A 20,605-nucleotide genomic window follows, 5' to 3' on the forward strand; every position below is an offset into this window, starting at 1 on the left:
TCACCCCCAAATTTCCCTCATGTTTCTGCAGTACACTCCATCCCTAACCCCAGCACCCACCGATCTGCTTTCTGTCACCATAGTTTTGCCTTTTCTAGAATTTCATACAAATGGAATCAAAGGGTATGAAGCTTTTGTGTTTGGCTTCTTCCACTTAGCTCCTTTTTTTTTTTTTTTTTTTTTTTTGAGACAGAGTCTTGGTCTGTCACCCAGGCTGGAGTGCAGTGGCACAATCTCGACTCACTGCAACCTCCTCTGCCTCGTGGTTTCAAGCAATTCTCCTGCCTCAGCCTCCCAAGTAGCTGGAATTACAGGTATGTGCACCACCATGCCTGGCTAATTTTTGTATTTTTAGTAGAGACACGGTTGTGCCATGTTGGCCAGGCTGGTCTTGAACTCCCAACCTCAGGTGATCCACCCACCTCAGCCTCCCAAAGTGCTGGCATTACAGGCGTGAGCCACCCTGCCCGGCCCATCCATTTACTCTTAACATGTTCTCTGCTGCCCCACTTCAAAAGGTGTCTTCAGCCCAGCCTGCCCAAAACATGGGCTCAGGACAGGGTAGTATCTGGGGCATCCCTGGGTCCCATGCAGAGGTGCTGGTCTCCAAGGTGCTGCCCAAGGCAGGATGAAACTCAGTTCCAAATCCGAACCTGACTCCTCTCCCCTGACCTTAAGAACATGTCCTCCTGGGTCCCCCCACCGTGGCCAGCCAAAAGGCGCATCCCACGCCTGACTCTCCCTACACACTGCTGGCTGCTGCCGAAGAGCTGTCCTTTCAACTCCAGGTGGCGCTGTACACCCCTACTATCTTGAAGTCCGGTGCACAGGAAGGCATGGGCTGAATCCTCTGCCATCCACTAGCTGTGTAGCCTTGGAAAAGGCCCTAATCCTGCCGCCTCGATTTCCTCACTTGTACACAGTCAATAGTAATCCCCACCTCACAGAGTAGAGAGGATTCAAGGAATCAGCAATGTGATGAGGCCAGCACAGTGTCTGGCACTAAGGCTTCTGCAATGCAGATTCCCTCCTTCCCTTCACCCTGGGAAGAGCCTGAGGCCATTGTCAAGATGACTCCTGACGCAAACTGGCTGCTCCGAGCCCAGAGCGCTGAAGTTCCCAGAAGGACCGGGAGGGGGCGCCCACCCACATTCTTCTGCAGCTGAGTCTGCGCTGACGATTTCCTGGGCTTTTCTGGATCTTCCTGCAGAAAGCCAGTCTTACATGACCCTGTACAACCTCCTGGACTTTCCCGCGGGCGCGGTGCCTGTCAGGACGAGGGGAAACTGGCCTTCTACAAGGGGTACTACGGAGATAGTTCTGACAAAAATTTCTCGGAGGTCAGTTTCCTTCTCCGAGCCTCTCCCGCAGCGGGGACTAACCAGGGCTGGTTCTATCCCGGTTGGGGCCCATGGCGGGTGGTGGTGGAGAGAGTAGGGCGGGGCTGGTGTTTCCCCTTCGGCACTTATGCTACTTTCACCCCAACCCTGAGGACACATCATTTGACCTTCATGACAGCCCCACCCATGTCAGGGGAGAAAACTTTGCAAAACCAGTGGTTTTGTTTGCATTTCTTCTTCTCCTCCTCCTCCTCCTCCTTCCTCCTCCTCCTCCTCCTCCTTCCTCCTCCTTCCTCCTCCTCCTCCTTCTCCTCCTTCTCCTTCTCCTCCTTCCTCCTCCTCCTCCTCCTTCTCCTTCTCTTCCTTCCTCCTCCTCCTCCTTCTCCTTCTCTTCCTTCCTCCTCCTCCTCCTTCTCCTTCTCCTCCTTCCTCCTCCTCCTTCCTCCTCTTCCTCCTCCTCCTTCCTCCTCTTCCTCCTCCTCCTTCTCCTTCTTCCTCCTCCTCTTCTTCCTTCTCCTTCTCCTCCTTCCTCCTCCTCCTTCCTCCTCTTCCTCCTCCTCCTTCTCCTTCTTCCTCCTCCTCTTCTTCCTTCTCCTTCTCCTCCTTCCTCCTCCTCCTCCTCCTCCTTCTCTTTCTCCTCCTCCTCCTTCTCCTTCTCCTCCTTCTTCTCCTCCTTCCTCCCCCTCCTCCTCCTCCTTCTCCTCCTTCCTCCTCCTTCTCCTTCTCCTCCTTCCTCCTCCTCCTCCTTCTCCTTCTCCTCCTTCCTCCTCCTCCTCCTTCTCCTCCTTCCTCCTCCTCCTCCTCCTCCTCCTCCTCCTCCTCCTCCTCCTCCTTCTCCTCCTTCCTCCTCCTCCTCCTCCTCCTCCTCCTCCTTCTCCTCCTCCTCCTCCTCCTCCTCCTCCTTCCTCCTCCTTCCTCCTCCTCCTCCTCCTCCTCTCTTTCTCCTCCTCCTCCTTCCTCCCTCCTTCCTCCTCCTCCTCCTTCTCCTCCTCCTCCTCCTCCTCCTCCTTCTCCTCCTTCCTCCTCCTCCTCCTTCTCCTCCTTCCTCCTCCTTCCTCCTCCTTCTCCTTCTTCCTCCTCCTCCTTCCTCCTCCTCCTCCTTCTCCTTCTCCTCCTTCCTCCTCCTCCTCCTTCTCCTTCTCCTCCTTGCTCCTCCTCCTCCTTCTCCTCCTTCCTCCTCCTCCTCCTTCTCCTCCTTCCTCCTCCTCCTCCTTCTCCTCCTTCCTCCTCCTCCTTCCTCCTCCTCCTCCTTCCCTCCTCCTCCTCCTCCTCCTCCTTCTCCTCCTTCCTCCTCCTCCTCCTTCTCCTCCTCCTCCTTCTCCTCCTCCTCCTTCTCCTCCTTCCTCCTCCTCCTCCTCCTTCTCCTTCTCTTCCTTCCTCCTCCTCCTCCTCCTTCTCCTTCTTCCTCCTCCTCTTCTTCCTTCTCCTTCTCCTCCTTCCTCCTCCTCCTCCTCCTCCTCCTCTTTCTCCTCCTCCTCATTCTCCTCCTCCTCCTTCTCTTTCTCCTTCTCCTCCTTCTCCTTCTCCTCCTTCCTCCTCCTCCTCCTTCTCCTTCTCCTCCTTCCTCCTCCTTCTCCTTCTCCTCCTTCCTCCTCCTCCTCCTTCTCCTTCCTCCTTCTTCTTCCTCCTCCTCCTCCTTCCTCCTCCTTCTCCTCCTTCCTCCTCCTCCTCCTTCTCCTCCTTCCTCCTCCTCCTCCTTCTCCTTCTCCTCCTTCTTCCTCCTCCTCCTCCTTCTCCTCCTTCCTCCTCCTTCTCCTTCTCCTCCTTCCTCCTCCTCCTCCTTCCTCCTCCTCCTCTCCTCCTTCCTCCTCCTCCTCCTCCTCCTTCTCCTCCTTCCTCCTCCTCCTTCTCCTTCTCCTTCTCCTCCTTGCTCCTCCTCCTCCTTCTCCTCCTTCCTCCTCCTTCTCCTTCTCCTCCTTCCTCCTCCTCCTCCTCTTCCTTCTCCTTCTCCTTCACCTTCTTTTTTGAGATAGAGTCTTGCTCTATCGCCCAGGCTGGAGTGCAGTGGCACAATCTCGGCTCACTGCAACCTCTGCCTCTTGGGTTCAAGTGATTCTCCTGCCTCAGCCTCCCAAGTAGCTGGGACTACAGGCATGCACCACCACACTCGGCTAATTTTTGTAACTTTAGTAGAGACGGAGTTTCACCATGTTGGCCAGGCTGGTCTCAAACTTCTGGCCTCAAGTGATCCGCCTGCCTCGGCCTCCCAAAGTGCTGGGATTACAGGTGTGAGCCATTGCGCCTGGACTTCTTTGCATTGCTGTAGGTAAAAATGATCGCAGAGGCAGGGAGGGCAGAGCAGGGCAAAAGCCACTGGTTATGAGCTTACTGTGTATCTGCTCTGGATATGACCTCTCTTGGGACCTCTGCTTCTTCACCAGGAAAATGGGAATAAAAACATCTACTTTGTAGGGTTGTGCTAAAGGTTACTTAATTTGAAAAAGAGAATGAAGCAATTTGCATAAGGTCTTATGTGTAGGAAGTGTTCAATAAATACTATGATTAGTAAGTCAAAGGTGGTTTCATGAAAGAAAATATTACCAAATATTTAACTGCAGGGTCTAAAATAACACACCTGACTTTGGTGAGAGAGAGAAGAAGATAGAGGAAGAGAAAGAGGCCGACTCTGAAACATATGCACGTATCTGAGTCAGACATTAAGTAACTTACTTTTTCTGGAAATTGATTTTAGTACTAGAGTTACCCAGTGGAACTGCTGACCTGAATTCTGAGAAAATAACAATAATGACACTATCTCATGTGTCTTGAGCACTTACTCTGTTCCAGGAGCTGTTTAAAAGTGCCATGTATAAATATTAAATCATTAAATTCCATAAGTCTCCTGTGAGGTTTTTTAAATGAGGAAAATGGAGGCACAGACAGATTAAGGGACAGGGCCAAAGCCACACAGCCAATTGAAGTGGAGGAGCTAGGACTTGAAGGAGGTGATCTGACTCCAGAGACAAAGGCAAATAAGGCCTCAAATGATATCATCAGAAGGCAAAGAAAACAGGTTTGAATTCCTAAAAGGATGTTTGGATTTCATGGCGGGGACTCAGGCTTAGCCCCCGTGTTCCTGGGCCTGTTTTGGGCCAAGGCAATGCTTTCACTGTGGAAGGGTAACCAGGCTATGGATCAGGGATTAGCACGCTCTTCTTTCTCTTGCTTGAACATTGGGTGGATGCTCAGCTTTTTCTTTCATCATTATAATCAGCATTCTGCACAGGGAGCAAGTTTTACATGTTAACCCTGGAGCACTATGGACAATAAAATCAGAACAGTCTTTTCAGGTTTCACCAAGAGCTTAGGAAGCCTGGAATTCTGAGAGCTAGATCATCTTTACCTTAATATTGATTGGGAAAGGGATATTTGGACTAAAGCATCACCTAGACCCACCCTTGGTACAGAGGCCCAGAATAGCATGGGTGATGAACAGAGCCAGGCAAGGGGCCTGTGAGCAGGAAGCAGGCTCTGAGTTCCCGACCTTCTCTCCTGGCAGGCAGTGAGAGGATCCATCGGACTTCCGGTGGCTGTGCAGTGCATTGCTTTGCCATGGGAAGAGGAGATATGTCTCCGGTTCATGAAGGAGGTGAACACGTTGGTCAAGAATCAGAGGGGGCCCAAGTGACAGGCTCCTTTAACGGAGTAACAGCTCAAGAAACATGGGGCTGGTTGTGGTGGCTCATACCTGTAATCCCAGCAGTTTGGGAGGCAGAGGCTGGCAGATCACTTGAGGCCACGAGTTTGAGACCAACCTGGGCAACATAGTGAGACCTTCTAAACATTTTCTTGGTGTTACTCCTGTAGCTCCTCACCCAAGTGTCCTCCTGATGCCCCTTCCTTCTCATGAATACCATGTCCTCCTTATGTCTCCTCCTTCTGGAACCCCACCAGGTTCCTTTTATTTGTTGGTCCCTTTGCGTGGATGTTCAGTATTCCTCAGATGGGCCCAGGATGGGGAGCAGCGTGAGGAGCTCAATAAACATTTTCTGACTGGCCCCGGCCTCATAATCTCTGGTCTGGGTGAGGCTGTAACCTCCTGGAGGTCTTCTGCCTCCAGCTGCTTTCCTCCAACTCAGTCCCCCTGATGCTACCCCAGACTGCAGTGGGGAAAGAGCCCCAAACAAAGAGGCTGGAGATCTGGGTCCAAGTCCTGGCTCTGTCCCTGACTTGCTGTGTGATGCTGGGAAGTTCCTTCATCTCTCTGGACCTGAGTTTCCTCATCTGAGTTTCACATTGAGGGGGTTAGATTTGATAAGGTCTGTGGTACCTACCAGCTTGACCATTCTGTGAGCTGTGATTTCTAGGCACTGCCCTGATTAAGAACTTGCCATGATTCCCACTGACGTCTGGAGAGGGCTCCAGAGAGCAAGGCTGAGACAGTGGAACCCAGTCATAGTGGAGCTTGGGTTAGGACCTAGACCCCTGGCTCACAGTTCAGTGCTTTTGCCGCAAAACACCAGTTCCTGGGTCTGACATCAGCATGTCTTCAGGATCCTCCATAGCCTCGTCTCCCATGGCTCCACCACAGCACTGCCTCCTTCCGTTGCCTCAAACTGGAGCCTTCTCACCAGCACAAGCCCACCTTATGCTTCTTCTGGCTCTGTGTCGCTGTTCAGACTGTTCCCTCCACCTGGACCCCATTGCTGTCTTCTCTGTCCTTCAAACCCTGTATCAAATACCACTTTCTCCAGAAAGCCTTTCCTGATCTCTCCAACATAACCCGCCCCCCCCCCATTATTTTCCCCTCATCTGAACTCTCTTGAGATCCTCCTGCCATCAAATCTCTCCCTTCCCCCATCCCATTCCTCTTTGTAGCCCTACTTCCGCCAACTATGCAAATTAATGAACTCACTTTTCCCTGTGCTTAATAGCACAGACCTTCTGAAGACAATGCAAAGGAATGGAATTCATCCATCCACGCTACATTTTTTGAGTACCCCCTCTGAACACAAATGTGAAATTTCAGGCAGAAAAAAGCCTGACTTAAAAGAATTTAACTCAGATGAAGACTCCAGGAACTGCACAGCAGAGGGGGCAACCCTGCCTCTGTCTCCCATAGAAGGAACCACTTGGGGTGTCCAGGTGCAGGATGGACAGGGCTATTGCTGACGTCACCTGTCCCCCCACATCAACTCTACCACAGAGTCTGAGATCTCTGCAGGAGAGGGAGCTTCAGAGTTTCCCCTCAGATGGGGTTAGTAGGGCTGGTGCCCTGTCTTCCCTGCCCTGTACCAGGTCTGAGTAGCTTGGAAAAGGTGGGAGATCTCCTGCCTCTTCTTCCTGCATCCCATTGCTGGTTGCGGTATTCTGGGCACCAGGGGGCACCATTGAGCTTCACAAGGCCCAGACAGCCCTTGCCCTCTGCTCTCAGACCCACTGTCGCTGCGAAGCCTCCAGTGAGATCCTTTGCTCAAGCTCCATTGCGCTAATGGGGGAAACTAATGAGTGGAGGGACAGAGATAGAGGGATGCAGGAATTAGCCAGGCACTTTGGCTTCAGGTTAAATATTTGCAGATTTTAAGATGTAGGAGGTAGAATTCTCTTTTGGCTGAAATTAGCCTGGGGAAGAGGGGTGGCAGATACCGGCTCGAAGGACTGAATAAATGGGAAGCCCTATCCTAGGCGCAGACTTCTTTTCGGCCTGGGCTTTCTCTAGTATCTTCTGAGCTGATGTTTGGAGTCAACAACCTCCTTCCTCCCCACCTCCAGCACCAGCTTCAGTGCGACCCCTAACCTCTGACTCCTGACAACTACCTGCCAGCACCATCTTCATCTGAAATCACTCCGTCATCTGTGACTGTGGATGTCATTTGCTGTCTTGATATGGGGGCCTCTTTGAGGTCCATGTGTGGGTACATATGGAACCTCCTGGACCATATGTCTCCTCCTCCCCTTCCCACTCCTATCCCTTCCACCATGGAGGGCTTGGTCCGGGTACACACGGGTCCAGGTTCTTACTCTTTTTCCTCTGAGACATTGTGCAAGTCTCCGGCTTCTCTAAGCATCTGTAACACGGGGCTGAAGATAACGTCTGCCCAGCAGAAGGATGATACAGACCCTCAGAAACCGAGGGAGCAGGTGGGAGGGACTCAGGCTCCCGCTCCCCAGTCGCTGTGGCGTGAGGGGCCTGTTCAGGTCTGGGTGTCTGTGCCCAGAATTCACGGGGAAGAGCCAGCCCCTCATGCGGTGCCTCATGCGCTGCCTGTGAGAGAGCAACAGGGTGGGTCACTCCAGTGGAGGAATTTAGCTGAGAAACAGGAGCATTCTCAGGGTGATGAGCTCTAGAAAAGCTAAGGGCCCTTACTAGGACGTTCCGGGAAGAGGGTCTTGAATTCTGATCTCGTTTCTGCCTAAGACCTATCCCCTTTCTGAACCTCAGTTTCCCCTTTGGCCGCATGTAGAAGGGGTGCCCGCATGCCCCCGCCCGCATTCAGTTGAAGGACCAGTCAGTAGGCCCCGCGCCGCCCAGGGACCGCTCGGCCTTTGCGTCCCACCCAGCACACGCCCCTTCCGTCGCGCGCGGCCTCGGGAGCGCTGGGCAGGCAGCCCGGGTGGGAGCGCCCACGTCTCCCGCGTATACGGACGGACCGGCAGCCGCGCAGGCCCGCGCCCCGCTCCCGCCCCGCCTGCCGCGCCTCCCGGGGCGCCCGCATTAAAGCGCATATGCAAGCCATGAATTATCAACTGAAAGGAGTCAATTACCGGCTCTAAAAACGAGTGTCTGCGCCCGCAGCGCCCCGGGCCATCCGCCTATTTACGGAGCGATCTACCCCGCCCGGCTGGGGAGGAGGCCTCGGGAGGGAGAGAGACGGAGAAACGGAGCCCGAGACCGGGAGAGAGCCGGAGAGGCCGGGACTGGAGAGTCTGGGACACGAAGGAGAGGCGGGGAGAGACCGAGATTCAGCGAGATGCGCGGAGGGCCGGACCGGGGCCAAGGCGGCTCAGTCCCTCCCTTCCCCCGAGCAGGCAGGGAGAGGTGGGGTCTCAAGACCCCCAAGGCCCTGTTCCCCTTCCCTTGGCATTTGTGTAAGGACGCAGGCCCTCCGCACTGCTGACCGTGGCACTGGGCAGGAGGCCCCTGGACTGAGGGTTTGGGGATAGATCTGGGGCTCAGGCAGCGCTGGGCTGGGCGTAGTTTGCAGAGGGACCCGCCGTCCTGGCAGGAAACTGGGGAGGAGGCCGCGGCTTTGTCCAGAGTGGAGGTAAGAATGATGGTTGAACAGCATGACCACGAATAAAGGGAGGAGGGCTTGAGGATAGGGACAAAGTGATGTGGGGCTTATGTAGAAAATGATGCGCAGCCTCTCAGCATTGAGAGAGAAACCGGAAGACCAGCCGGCGCCAGTGGGACCAGAAAGTCCTGCTTCCTCCCCACCCGCTCAAGCTGTTCCCTCCTCTGGAAATGCTTTTCCTGCCTTCTCCCTACCCATTCTGTGATTCCAGGCCTCCCTAGCCTCTGTGCTGCCTTAGCCTCAACACAATACACTTATTATTATTATTATTATTAGTGACAGGGTGTCACTCTGTCACCCAGGCTGGAGTGCAGTAGTGCAATCATAGCTCACTGCTGCCTCAACCTCCTGGGCTAAAGTGATCCTCCCACCTCTGTCTCTCAAGTAGCTGGGACTATAGGCACATGCCACCATGCCCTGCTAATTTTTTAAATTTTTTGTAGACATGGGTCTTGCTGTGTTGTCCAGCCTGATCTGGAACTCCTGGCCTCAAGCGATCCTCCCACCTCAACCTCCCAGTGTTGGGATTACAGGCATTAGTCCCACGACGCCTGACAACACACCCCATTCAATTCCATGATCCAGACCTGACTTCACCATAGGGCCAGGCCTTGTCCATGTTGCTGGGTATTGTGCCCTTGGAAGAAGGTCCTTGAATGTTTCTGAAAGAATGAATGAAGGAGTAAGCTGAGCTAGAGGACATGTTGGCCTGGACGAGGCTGTGACAAAGACGGCAGGGCCGGCAGGGCCAGTGAGCCCAGATATGGACCTCCCATACAGATCAGATGAAAGTCTTTAGGCAACCACCGTACTGGGGTGAGGTCACAGGAGCTGAGTTGAGCCCTTGCTGGGGGAGAGGGGGACAGGAAGTAGCAGGGGCAGGGAGAGAAGGGATAGATGGAGAGCTGTCATCAGCACCAGCAAGTCACTGCCAGAGCCCCGGGGCTTTGACTTGAATGCTTCATGGCCCCTGAAATCCTAGGTCTCTTCTGGGGGAAGAGGTTCAGGGAACCCCCCCCGACTTTGAGGAAGGAATGGGGCCTACACTGGGGCAACGAGAAGATTCTAGGTTTGGGAATCAAACAGAGCCTTTCTCTTCTAGCTGTGGGATCCCAGGCAAGCTTCTTAACTTCTGAGCCTCAGGTTCCTCATCTATGAAATGGGGATGGCCAGGGAAGGTGCCTCATGCCTGTAATCCTGGCACTTTGGAAGGCCAAGGCAGAAGGATCACTTGAGCTCAGGAGCAACAGACTTTGTCTCTATAAAAAAGTTAAAAACTAGCTGGGCGTGGTGGTTCATGCCTGTGGTCCCAGCTACTCAGGAGGCTGAGGTGCCATTTTTGAGGCTACAAAATACCAAGCGCTATGATAATGGATTATCTCTCTACTCTACACAACAGCTTTCTAAGGTTGCGAAGTCATTTTGCAAACAAGGAAATTCTAAGACAGGCAGGAATTGGAAAACAGCAGATAAAGTTTTGAAGTCATTTCTGACTCCAGAGACTCTTTAACCTAGGCACCATGAAGCCTCTTAGACCTGGTTCATATACCCACTGCCCTGTTCCCGCAGCCCTTCCAGCCTGGCCAAATCCAGACTGGGGGAAGTGGGGGCTGCACAGCAGGCAGGGCAGCTCAGGTCCAGCAGAGGTGGCCCCTCGGGTCTTGTTCCCGCCATGGCGTGGGTTGGGCATCTGTCCAGCTTGATGAGTCTCCAGCCCCGCCATGCCATTAGCGGGCAGCCAGAGGGGGTGTCTGCAATCGCCAACACTGGGGTTCCCACTGCTGCTTGCCTATTAGTGGCTGGTGGCTTCATGGTGATTTATTGGGGCTTCTTCATTTCCCCTTGGTCCGCTATAAACATATTTATACCACCGGAGTGACCGATAAATTTCCCTTATGAATCCTGTTATCTCCCCTATTAACCATCCGTCACCTTTTATGTGGCCACAATGGGCCAGGCCAGGGCACCAGGGCTGGGTGGGAGGCCTGCAGCCCACAGCCCCGGAGCCCAGTGAACTCTTCACCTCCCCCACTGCTCCCCAGACAGGGCAGCTGCTGCCTCCTCAGAGCTGCCTCTAGGATGAGGATATGGTCCTGGGAACAGACTGAACTTAAACACGCGGGGCCTTTGAAATGTGGCTTCCTCCAGGGTCTCAGTACGGGAAGTCCCTCTCAGGGCTAACCTGAGTCTCTCCTACTGTAGCTCAGCCTTTGTCTCTTCTAAGTGATCAGGAGCCTCCTGAAGCTGCTACTGCTGCTGCTCTTCCTTCTCTCCCTACCCTCAGCTCTCATCCTTATCTTCTAAGTGCAGCAGAAAACTAAGACACAGTTAAATGTAGTACGGGGTTGGGAGGGAGATGGCAGCTGGCATTTGCTGAGCATCTCCTCTGTGCCAGTCACTTTGCATTCATGACTTCATGTGATCTTCACACAATCCTAGACCCGGGCATTTATGGCTCCATTTGCCAGATGAGGATGAGGAAACAAGGCTCAGAGACGTTAAATGATGAGCCCAAGTGCACCCAGGCAAAGGGCAGAGCTGTGATTTTGGGCTTTTCTGGTCCCAAAGCTGGTGCTTTCAACCACTGCACTATACAGCCTCTTTGAATGCTCTTGGCTGGGAGAGGTTAATCAAAGAACATTTTCCAGAGTGCTATGGAGCAGGAGAGGGAGGTAAAGAGAGGGAAGTGGGGGGGCCCTGTTGAAGGCTGGTTGGGGGAAGTGGGCAGGGATGTGGAGTGGGGAGTAACCTCTTTTACTTTCCAGTCAGGGAAACCTGGACACCTGTTCAGTCAGGCCCCAAGTTGCTGGGGGTAGGGGGTAAGGTCTCTAAGAGCCGGAAGCCACCTGTCTTGCCAGAGCCCGAGCTAGAGGATTAGGGCCGGGCTCAGACCTCCGCTGCTGTTTGCCTGGGACACAGCCCCCTGCATATTTAGGACTCAACCTTCTCCTGCACCTGGGCATGGAGGATTCTACCTTTTGACTACTTGATACACCAGCTTCCTTGGGAGATGGCTGAGTGTGTATATTATCGGGATGCCTGGGAGTCCTGTTTCTGCCGACATCACCCACAAAATCAGCCACAACTACTGACAACTCCTCTGGAGTTAAGATAACCACCATGCTCCAATGAAGAAGAATTCTGAGACTTGAGGAGACTGAGGTGTACCCTCTGAGTCCTGTCTTTGCTCCTCCAGCTCCAGGATAATGGGCATAGAAAGGTATTGTTATTCTCATTTTACAGATGAGGCAACTGAGGCCCAGAATGGGAGGGTATCTGAACAAAGAATGGAGTCCCAGGGCAAGGGATGGTGACTGGGGCAGGGCGGGGACTCAGCTGCATGAGAGCCAAGAGGAAGCAGAGTGGGGCTGAGGGGCGGAGTGTCATCTGCGGGTCTGGGTGGCCATGGGTGGAGGTGAGGGGATCAGCTCTCTGGAGGATGTCTAATTATTCATGTCCTCAGCAACAGAGTCCCAGATGGTCTGAGGGTGGCTATGGAAGAGAGGATTATGGACTTAGCACCCCAAGGAAACAGATTCTCTTCTGACTACAAGAGGATATGGAGAGGTCATTCTGGCCATTCCCCTGCCTCCCATGGTCCAGAGGGAAGAGCTGTTGGAAGGGCAGATGGCTACAAGATCTAGCTCCTCTACCTCCTGGCTCCCCATACCCCAGCACCTGTGGGACATGGAGCCTAAGTTGGGAGAAAGTTCTGGATTCAGGCCCCATGTGGTCATTGACCTGCTGTACAACCTGGAGCATGCCTGGCCTCCTCTGGGCCTCTTCCTTTAGAAAATCTCCAGCTCAGACTCCAGCCTCCATGCTACCATATGCCATGGGGACACCCTCCCCTCAGAGCAGAGCTCCTGTTGGGGTGGGGGGGCCAGGACAGGGACAAGCCAGACACTCTGGGCGTCTCTCCACAGTGATTCTCAGCCTTGCTTTGTGTCCTGGGCTCACCTGCTCCTCTCCCTCCCCTCCTTCCACCTGCCCTCCCTGTCCTACCATCTGTCTGTCTGTCTGCCTTTGTCTTTGGTCTGGCTGCCTCCTCCCGCTCACCCTTGTCCTCTCCTCTCTACAAGGTTGGTCTCCCTTGGTGGGAGGGGTAGGGCCGTGAGTGCGGTGAGAGCACATGCAAGCTCCCTCCCTCTCCCTTCCCGCCCCTCCTGCCCTCTCCTCCTCCCACACTCACATACACACTCTCTCTCAGTCATTTTCAATGTCATAAATTTCCACGTCTCTCTCCTCCACTCGGCTATTACCTGCGCCTCCGTCACCGGGCCGCGCTCTTGCTCCCAGATGGGCTAGGCCATCTCCGCTCTGCAAATGACTCAGGGAGAGAGAGGCAGGGAAGGAGGGAGAGAAAGGAGCAGAGACGAAGAGAGATTGAGAGAGATTGAGAGAGAAAGCAGGCGAGCAGAAAGAGACGGAAGCAGAGAGGGAGAAGGCAGCCTGGGGTAGGGCTCAGCCCCTCATCCTCCTCCAAACACAGAGTCACTGCCAACAGGGAGCCTGCCTGCCCCGGGCTGCAGGCAACAGGGTAGGATTGGGGGCTGGTGCTGAGCCTGGGGTGCAGTCAGGTCACCCAGCTCTGCCTGCACCCAGTATGGGACTCTGTCCTTCCCCTCCACTCACATTTCCCATGCGCTACCCTTGTGCCAGCCCTCTGCTGGTATTTTCTCTTTTCAGGAGGTCGGCTCTCTGCTGTGCAGTGCAATAGGACCCTGTGGGGACACTGACAGGTGTGTTCAGAGTTCCTACAGCTGGGGGTGGGGCTGCCCTGGGAGTTGTGCCTCTTTCTCCAGAAATTGACTCTGGGCATAAGCGGTTCTCTGCTCAGACCAGGGCTTCTCACCACCAGTTTGAAGCTCCCTTCTTCTCTCCTATCTTCATAGGAACTCCTAGCTTTTGCAGGTCTGGTTCTTTGGATGATAGTAGAGCTGGGAAGATCCAGGTGGTCTGGGGAGAGAGCATTTCCAGGCAACCCCATGGGACAGAGAGTGGAGCTGAGGAAGGGTCACTCTCCCAGCCAGGAGTAAAGTAGCAGGACTGAGAGAAAGTGGACAGGGAACCCCAGGCCCTCGAGATGCGGCTGGGAAGCACCAGCTGGTGGTATTAGTGATGGCTGTGATGTGTGCACGCTGCTGCTATTGCTGGGAGGTATGGACCTGGGCCTGGTGTGGATACCAGAACTTTCAGAAAGGTTTACCAGCTTCTGTCATCAATACCTCCAAGTGTTCCTCCACCCAACAGAGTGATCTTCCTGAGGCAGGAAGGTCGGCTTGAGCCCAGGAGTTCCAGGCTGCGGTGAACTATGATCGCACCTGTGAATAGCCACTGCACTCCAGCCTGGGTGACAGAGAAAGACCCCATCTCTAAATAAATAAATAAAAACAACACAATGCAAATATGATTATGACACTCTCTTGCTTAACCCCTCCAGTGGCTCTACCTCCCATGGTGAACAAAATCGAAGCCCCTGCTGGCCCCAGCCTCTCCTCCTGTCTCTCTGCCCACCTCTGTCTCCTGACAAGACCAGGAATATGTCCAGTGCTCTTTCTGTTCCCCTTTTTCCACAGAGCTGGCTCCTCATTCCTCAGCTCAAATGTCACTGCACAGAGGAGCCGACCCCGATTAAATGCCAGGTCACCCCATGAATCTCTATCACAGTCTTCTGAACACCTGTTTTGTGGCCCTTTTTGCACACAGTCATTGTGTTTCCTCATCTGGGTACTTGCTCAGGGTCAGACTCCTCTGATGGGTTGTACCTCCATGAGGTCAGGAGCTGTGTTTGTTCTGCTCACCAGAGATGGCACCTGCCATGTCATGAGCCTTCAAGGAGTGTTTGTTGACTGAATGAATAATGTTGATGTAGATGCATCCTCTGACCTTGGTTTGGATGGGGACTGATGTTGGGATGGATGTTGAGGTTGGACTGATGGTCTCAGGGTTTCTTTCCATCTGGGAAATTTGATGAAATTCCAGTGTGATAGTGTCTATTCCAGCAGGGAAAGGCATCTTGTCCTGATGTTGGGAATTTAGCCTATGACCAAGGTCAGGCCTCATAAAACAGAGTTTTTCTTAACTAATGGCCACATGCTGGAGTCCCTTCATCTATGGGTAAACATTTAGACACACACACACAAAAACACACATGTGTGCTCACCACAGGCATCTCCATGCACAGAGTGGCCTCAGGCAAGCCACACTCACACACATACAGTCCTCAGAGATGCTGTACACACACCAAGGCACACAAAGTGACAAACCCAGTTATGTACATTCCTGCACATGCCAGACACAACCCCACAGGTGTATCTGTGAGCAGATGCACACATACATGTACACATACCTGCAAGTATGTACGTATGTGTGCAGACACAGTCATGTAACTCAACATAGACACTTAGAATGACATCAATGGAGAAGACACCTGTTCACCTGCTTGCTTGCTGGGGCATCCACACCATGGAGTAACAGACTGGGCTTCGACCCCCCCTCTGGCAGTGGGGTGCATTACACTCAGGGGTCCCTGTTCTCCAGCCTCACCTCTACAACCACCCACCCCCACCCTTGACCCCTCTCCCCTACCTCCGCCCTCATGGTCTTGTGAGAGACTCAAGTTTCTGCAGACTCACTCTGTGGCCAGAGGCAGGGCTCGGCTGGAACTGGGGTCAGGGCTTGGTCTGTGGACAAGGCCAAGGTTCATTGGGTGACTGGGGTCAGGCTCATCTGGGACCAAGGTCAAAGGTGAATTGGGGCTGAGGTTTTCTTGTTTTCTGTGTCTCTGCTCACAGGTGTACCCACCCCAATGTGTGCCACCCTGAGGAGCCCCTGGCAGGATCAAGACTCAGGGTCCTCATTGTGGGCCTCTGCAGCTTGTGGAAGGTGAAGGGGGGCAGGTGGGGGGCCAGGCCTGGGCAGATAGCTGTGAGGTACGTTTCCATCTCTGCGGGTCGGGCGGGCGAAGCCATTTCCAATCTGCTCTCTATCATTTTCAATATCATTAATCCCAGACACTCTATTTTCCATGCCTGCGCAGCCAGGCCCCCGAGTGTGCGCCGTGTAAAGTGACACATATTCATCACCGGCTCGTGGCGCCGGCGCCGACGCTGATACAATATTAGTGTTGCCCCCCCTTTCGGAGCCCGCTCCGCCCGGCTCCCCGATGGCACGAATCCATCACCTGGAGCCCGTGTCACTTTCCCCAGCAGCCACATTTGTTTGGGCACTTAGGAGGTAATTGTGGCACATTAGCCGGGGTGGGGAAGGGCCCTGGGCGCCCGGGAGGAGGGGGAGGGCAAGGCTTCTTCTTCTATAGCCCCAACCCATCCTGGCCTGGTCCAGCCCCTGGGTTCTGGATTCTTGCTCATTTTTGAGGGAGAGGATCTTGGGAAGGAACCCATGTGGAAGAGGTCAACTCGGGCCTCATCAGGACGTCTCAGGTCGTTCCCCAGCTCTCCTGTTAGCCCCAACATTGGGAGTTGCTCCACAAAGGCGCTGGCTTGGAGGTGATGGATTCAAAACCTTTTCTTGCCAACCAGTCCGCATCCCAGCACTGAAACTCAGGATGTGGCAACATCAGCTCTGCTGGCTCCATTCCAAATTCCATATGGGAGTGGGGAGTAGGGGGAAGCAGGAGGGAAGACACCCCAGCCCTTGGGAACCCAACTCTGAGGGAAAATCTGGCTCTGCCCTAGAAGCCTGGGCTGAGAGAGGAGGCCCCTCCTCTGAGAGGGGGTGACATGGCCCACCCCTCAGGAATCCTATCTGCATTCAGGTGGAGGGGACATCACCCAGCCTGACTAATTGAGGTGGCCCAGGTCAGGGTGCTTTTGGGAAGGCTGCCTGGAGGAGGTGAGCTAGACACAGGGATAGCCTCTGGATACACGGAGGCCCAGAGTGGCTGCAGAGTGAAGAGGAGCAGCAGCTGGGGTCACTGATCTGAGCAGAGGCCAGACTGTGCAGGGACATGGGTTCTCCCTCCCTAGTCCGCAGGGCTAACACCCATTAACCTCGTCAGCAGACAAATTGCCCGTCTTGTCAAATTCCCATTTAAAATGCAAACTCGATTTGACAGAGTAAACGGAGCGGAGGTGGGAGCGGATAATCCAGTGGAGGCTCATTAGCGAGGCCCAATGAGAGGGCTCTGCTGGGATGGCCTAACGGACCTGCCATGATGAACCTCTCAGCCTCTTAGCATCCCACCACCCGCTCAATACCCTGACTCATCTGCCCTACTGCCCAACCCCTCACAGAGTCTGGGGACCCCAGCTGCCTACCACCACCTCTGGAAGGTGCATCTGAGGGCTTTGGAAGCAGACAGAGCTGGGAACCAGGCCCTGCTTCTCTGCCTGTCCACTCAGTGGCCTTGGGCAGTGACAACAGCCACCATCCCCCCAGAGAGCCCACTGGATCACAGTGTGTCTATTCTCCTATAAGGCCCGTGCTGTAGGGGTCCTGTGAGTTGGCATGATTAACTCACTTATGAACGAGAAACTTGGGGCTCAGGGAGGTTGCCCGGCTAGAAAGAGGCAGGCGGAGTGCAGACTTGAACCCCAATCCATCAGACTCCGACAGTCACACTTGTAACCACTGTACTACTCTGCCTTCCTGGATTGTACACGATTGTCCTTCCTTCTCTGCCTCCCTGGTTTCGTTTCAGTGTCGTCACCAGCTGTGTGGGTCTAGAAAAAGTGACTTCCCTTTGAAGTTCGTTTATCTCATCTGTAAAAAATGGGTGAACAACAGCTGCCCAGGCCAAGGGTTAGGATAAGGAGAATTTTAGTAAGTTTTTGGGTTAATGAATACTAATAACCACCCCCGCAATATCTGCAGACAACTTAGCCTGGGGGGTGGGGGTAGGAAGGGATGGGTCTGAAGGGGAGAGAAAGATGCTAGATTTTCCCAGGAAGCAGCTCATGAACAGACCACAGGCCGTTCCTGGTGCTTGGGACCTGGACACCTCTAGACTGGCACCCTCCCTGCCTTCTCAGCTCCATGCCTGGACCCCTCTAATAGGAAAGAAGCTCTTGGCCACTCTCAGGGCCTGGAGTGGGGCTGATGGGTCTCCCAACTCTGGGAAGGGGTGTCTTGGGCAGGGGAAGGTCCTGCCTCCCAGGCCACTCCTTCCCGTCCCGTCCCATACTGCAGCCAGGCTCTTGCTGCCTGTTGTCAGTAGTTGGAATAATAGACGATTATGAGGCTCTGGAGGGCAGCTGCCAAGAGGTAATGGGCTGTTGCCCTACCTTACCTCTCCCTGGGTGCCCCCAGCTCTGCTCCCTCACAGGTGCATGTGGAGCCCCCACCCTCCAGACTCAGGCTGCACCTGTCCCTGCTGCCACACAGGGCGTTGTGCTTCTTGGCTGCCTGGGAGCCGGTGCTGGGTGTTCTCTCGGGGTCCCATTGCCTGTTGCTGACATCACAGCAAGAGCCTCACCCCAGCCTCTGCCTGCCTCAGAGGACGGCTTGCCAGACAACTGGAGGGAGGTGGAGAGTGCCACCCACTCCTTTGCCCTTCCTCCTTTGCAGCCCACCCCAGCCAGGCTTCACAGGCACCAGACCAACTGCTCTGAATCCCACCATGACTCCTCAGCATCCCCAGGGGAGAGCCAACCCCCTCAGCTGGCATTCAAGGCTCTACAAAATCTGACCTCAGTTTGCCTTCTGGTTTCTCTCTTGGCACAGTCTCCTGAGCTCCACTCTGTCTGCCTTTGCCAAGCTATGGGTTACCCTTGTATCCTTGCTTAGCATCCCCTCTAGATTCAGCATCGACCTGAGGGGTGGGGAGCCTCTTCCTCTTCAGCCCCCTCTGCCCTGTCCTCACCTGATCCTAGCAGGGAGCTGGTAGGGATCCCTCTGACACCCTGGTCCCTGGTTGGGGGTGGGGGTGAGCCCCAGAGGAGGAAAGGCTGAAGGGTGGGTGGTGCTCTCAGCTTCCCTCCAGTTGCTTGGCAAGCCATCCTCTGAGGCTGGCCTAATTCCCTTCAGAGCCTGGCTCCCATCTTCAGGGTGGGGCTTAGGGAGCTGAGAGCCCAACGCTAATGCCTAAGAAAGTCGTGGGTGGATTAGAAAGCGAGGGGGATTAGGGCCAGAGCTGGTGGCTGATGCAGGAGTGGAGCCCCTCCTTCTGAGGAAGAGGAGGCTAATCCTGCTTAGCGACTGAGGAGCTGTCATGCTGAGGGGGGCTTCTTCCCATCCACTTGGGCTGCCCAGGCCCAACAGGAGCAGCATGAATACCCATCCACTCCCTCTGTCCTCCAAACTTTTTGTCTCATGTCCCTCCAAACCATCCTGCTCTGCCTTGTCCTCCACAGAGCCCCAGCCCTCCACATAACCTCAAAACTTCTCATCCTGCTGTGTCTGCCAAAACTACCCCATCTAGCCATGTCCACCAACCTTCATTACCACCTACTTCTCCATGAACCAAGCCATCGCTAGGGCCCATTCATCCCTCTGCCCAGAAAGTCTGCAGTGGATGCTGTGGTGCTGCCCAGATTGCCCTCGAGGGCCGAGATATTCTTGCAGTGCTGGGAGTGTTGGCTGCTGTGGCCTCACGGTCGAGTTCCTTCCTGGGGAAGTGTCCTCAGCTGGCCTCACACAAGGTTGTGTCCCTTTGTTGGGGGAAGTCCACAGGTGACTGGTTAGTGTGGGAGTCTGGCCTCCCCACTTCAATCTGGGACATCTCTGAAAGGCCATCCCAGCAGCAGAATGGGATGTGAGAGGGGCCGAGGCCACTGTTGCAAGGGTAGCCCAGTTCAACCTGTCCCTCTGGCCAGTGCAGTGTCCCTACTGCCTCACCAGGCCATTGTTCCCCAGAACATTTCCAAAGACCCCACTGCACACTCCCTTCCCGATCTCTGCAAGAAATCTCACCTTTCACTTTCTTAAGTCCCAGGTTGGAGGATAGAAGATTAGATTGATCAGGGAAGGGTCTGGATTAGGATCTCCTGACCTGGATGTCAGGTGAGGACCAGCAGTCCCTTCCCTGAGGATTAATCCTCCTAGGGGCTCCTTTAGTTTTAGTGGTATAGGTAGCAGCCCCATGGGCTGAGCGGGGAGAGAGGTCCTGCCCTGGAGAGCCAGTCTGGGATCCTGGCCTCAAGGGGGAGGCAGATTCTGTCTGGGGAGCTGATTAAGGAATGAGAAAGAACCCTGGCCTGAGAGCTTCATCTAAGACTGGAAACAAATCACGCCTCCCTCCAACCCCCCACGAGTCTGGCCTGAGAGGAGAGGCAGAAGTCTGACTTGGGAACCTGCTCTGAGCAGGGAGGAAGGACTCTATACTGAGAGCTGAGTCTGAGGGTGCAGGCTGGCCTCTAGGCCAAGAGAAGAGGCCGGCGCCAACCCAAGCTGCCTGCTCTACTGGGTCCTTGGTCCCACCATCAGCTGGGTCTTCGCTTGCCAGCCTTGGCTGGCTCTCCAAGCGGGCAGCCAGCGTGATGCCTGCATGTGGGGGGAATGGGTCTCTGTGTTAATAATGGGAGGGCGTTGGAGAACAACAGGAGAGAGCGTTGGAGAATAGCTGGCTCCTCGGTGCCATCAGGCTTGAAGCTCTGTGGGAATGGAGGCCTTCCTGCATGCAGGGCCTCCGAAAACTGCTGGTCCCAGGGTAACTTGAGAGCAGGGCCAGGGAAGGGGATGGATTGACCTTTGAGCGTCAGTTTGGGATGTGGGGTCAGTGGAGGGGGACCACTCCCACTCTGTTCCCTACCTTTGATGGACAAATGCTAATGACATTACCAGCGATTGACTAGAAACGAATAAATAATTCAGTCTGGCCTGAAAATGGGAGAAAAGTACTTAAATGCTATTGACAAGCCAGTCCCTGGTCTCATTACCCATGCAGACTCAGGCCTCCACATCGACCATGTCCCCCGATTCCTCCAAACCCCACTGTGGGCAGCCTCTGGCTTCCCTCCCATCAACCTGGCCCAAGTTGTGTGCGGAGGGTTACCTGAGGAGACCAGGTAGAGGGCTGAGGCTTGCGGTTCAGACCAGAGGGACCGTGCTGCCCAAAGGACAGCAGTC

At 54.5% G+C, this 20,605-nt stretch overlaps 1 long non-coding RNA gene across 1 annotated transcript; it reads left to right on the top strand.

Annotated features, from left to right (window-relative positions):
• Window positions 1–1,202: 1,202 nt before the first annotated feature.
• On the top strand, window positions 1,203–5,338 carry LOC126961599 (uncharacterized). Its single transcript, XR_007728347.1, has 2 exons — window positions 1,203–1,340; window positions 4,840–5,338. It is a non-coding gene; the product is annotated as an uncharacterized LOC126961599 (long non-coding RNA).
• Window positions 5,339–20,605: the final 15,267 nt, after the last annotated feature.

Source organism: Macaca thibetana, chromosome 1 (assembly GCF_024542745.1).
Source record: "Macaca thibetana thibetana isolate TM-01 chromosome 1, ASM2454274v1, whole genome shotgun sequence".
Classification (NCBI taxonomy): Eukaryota; Metazoa; Chordata; class Mammalia; order Primates; family Cercopithecidae; genus Macaca; species Macaca thibetana.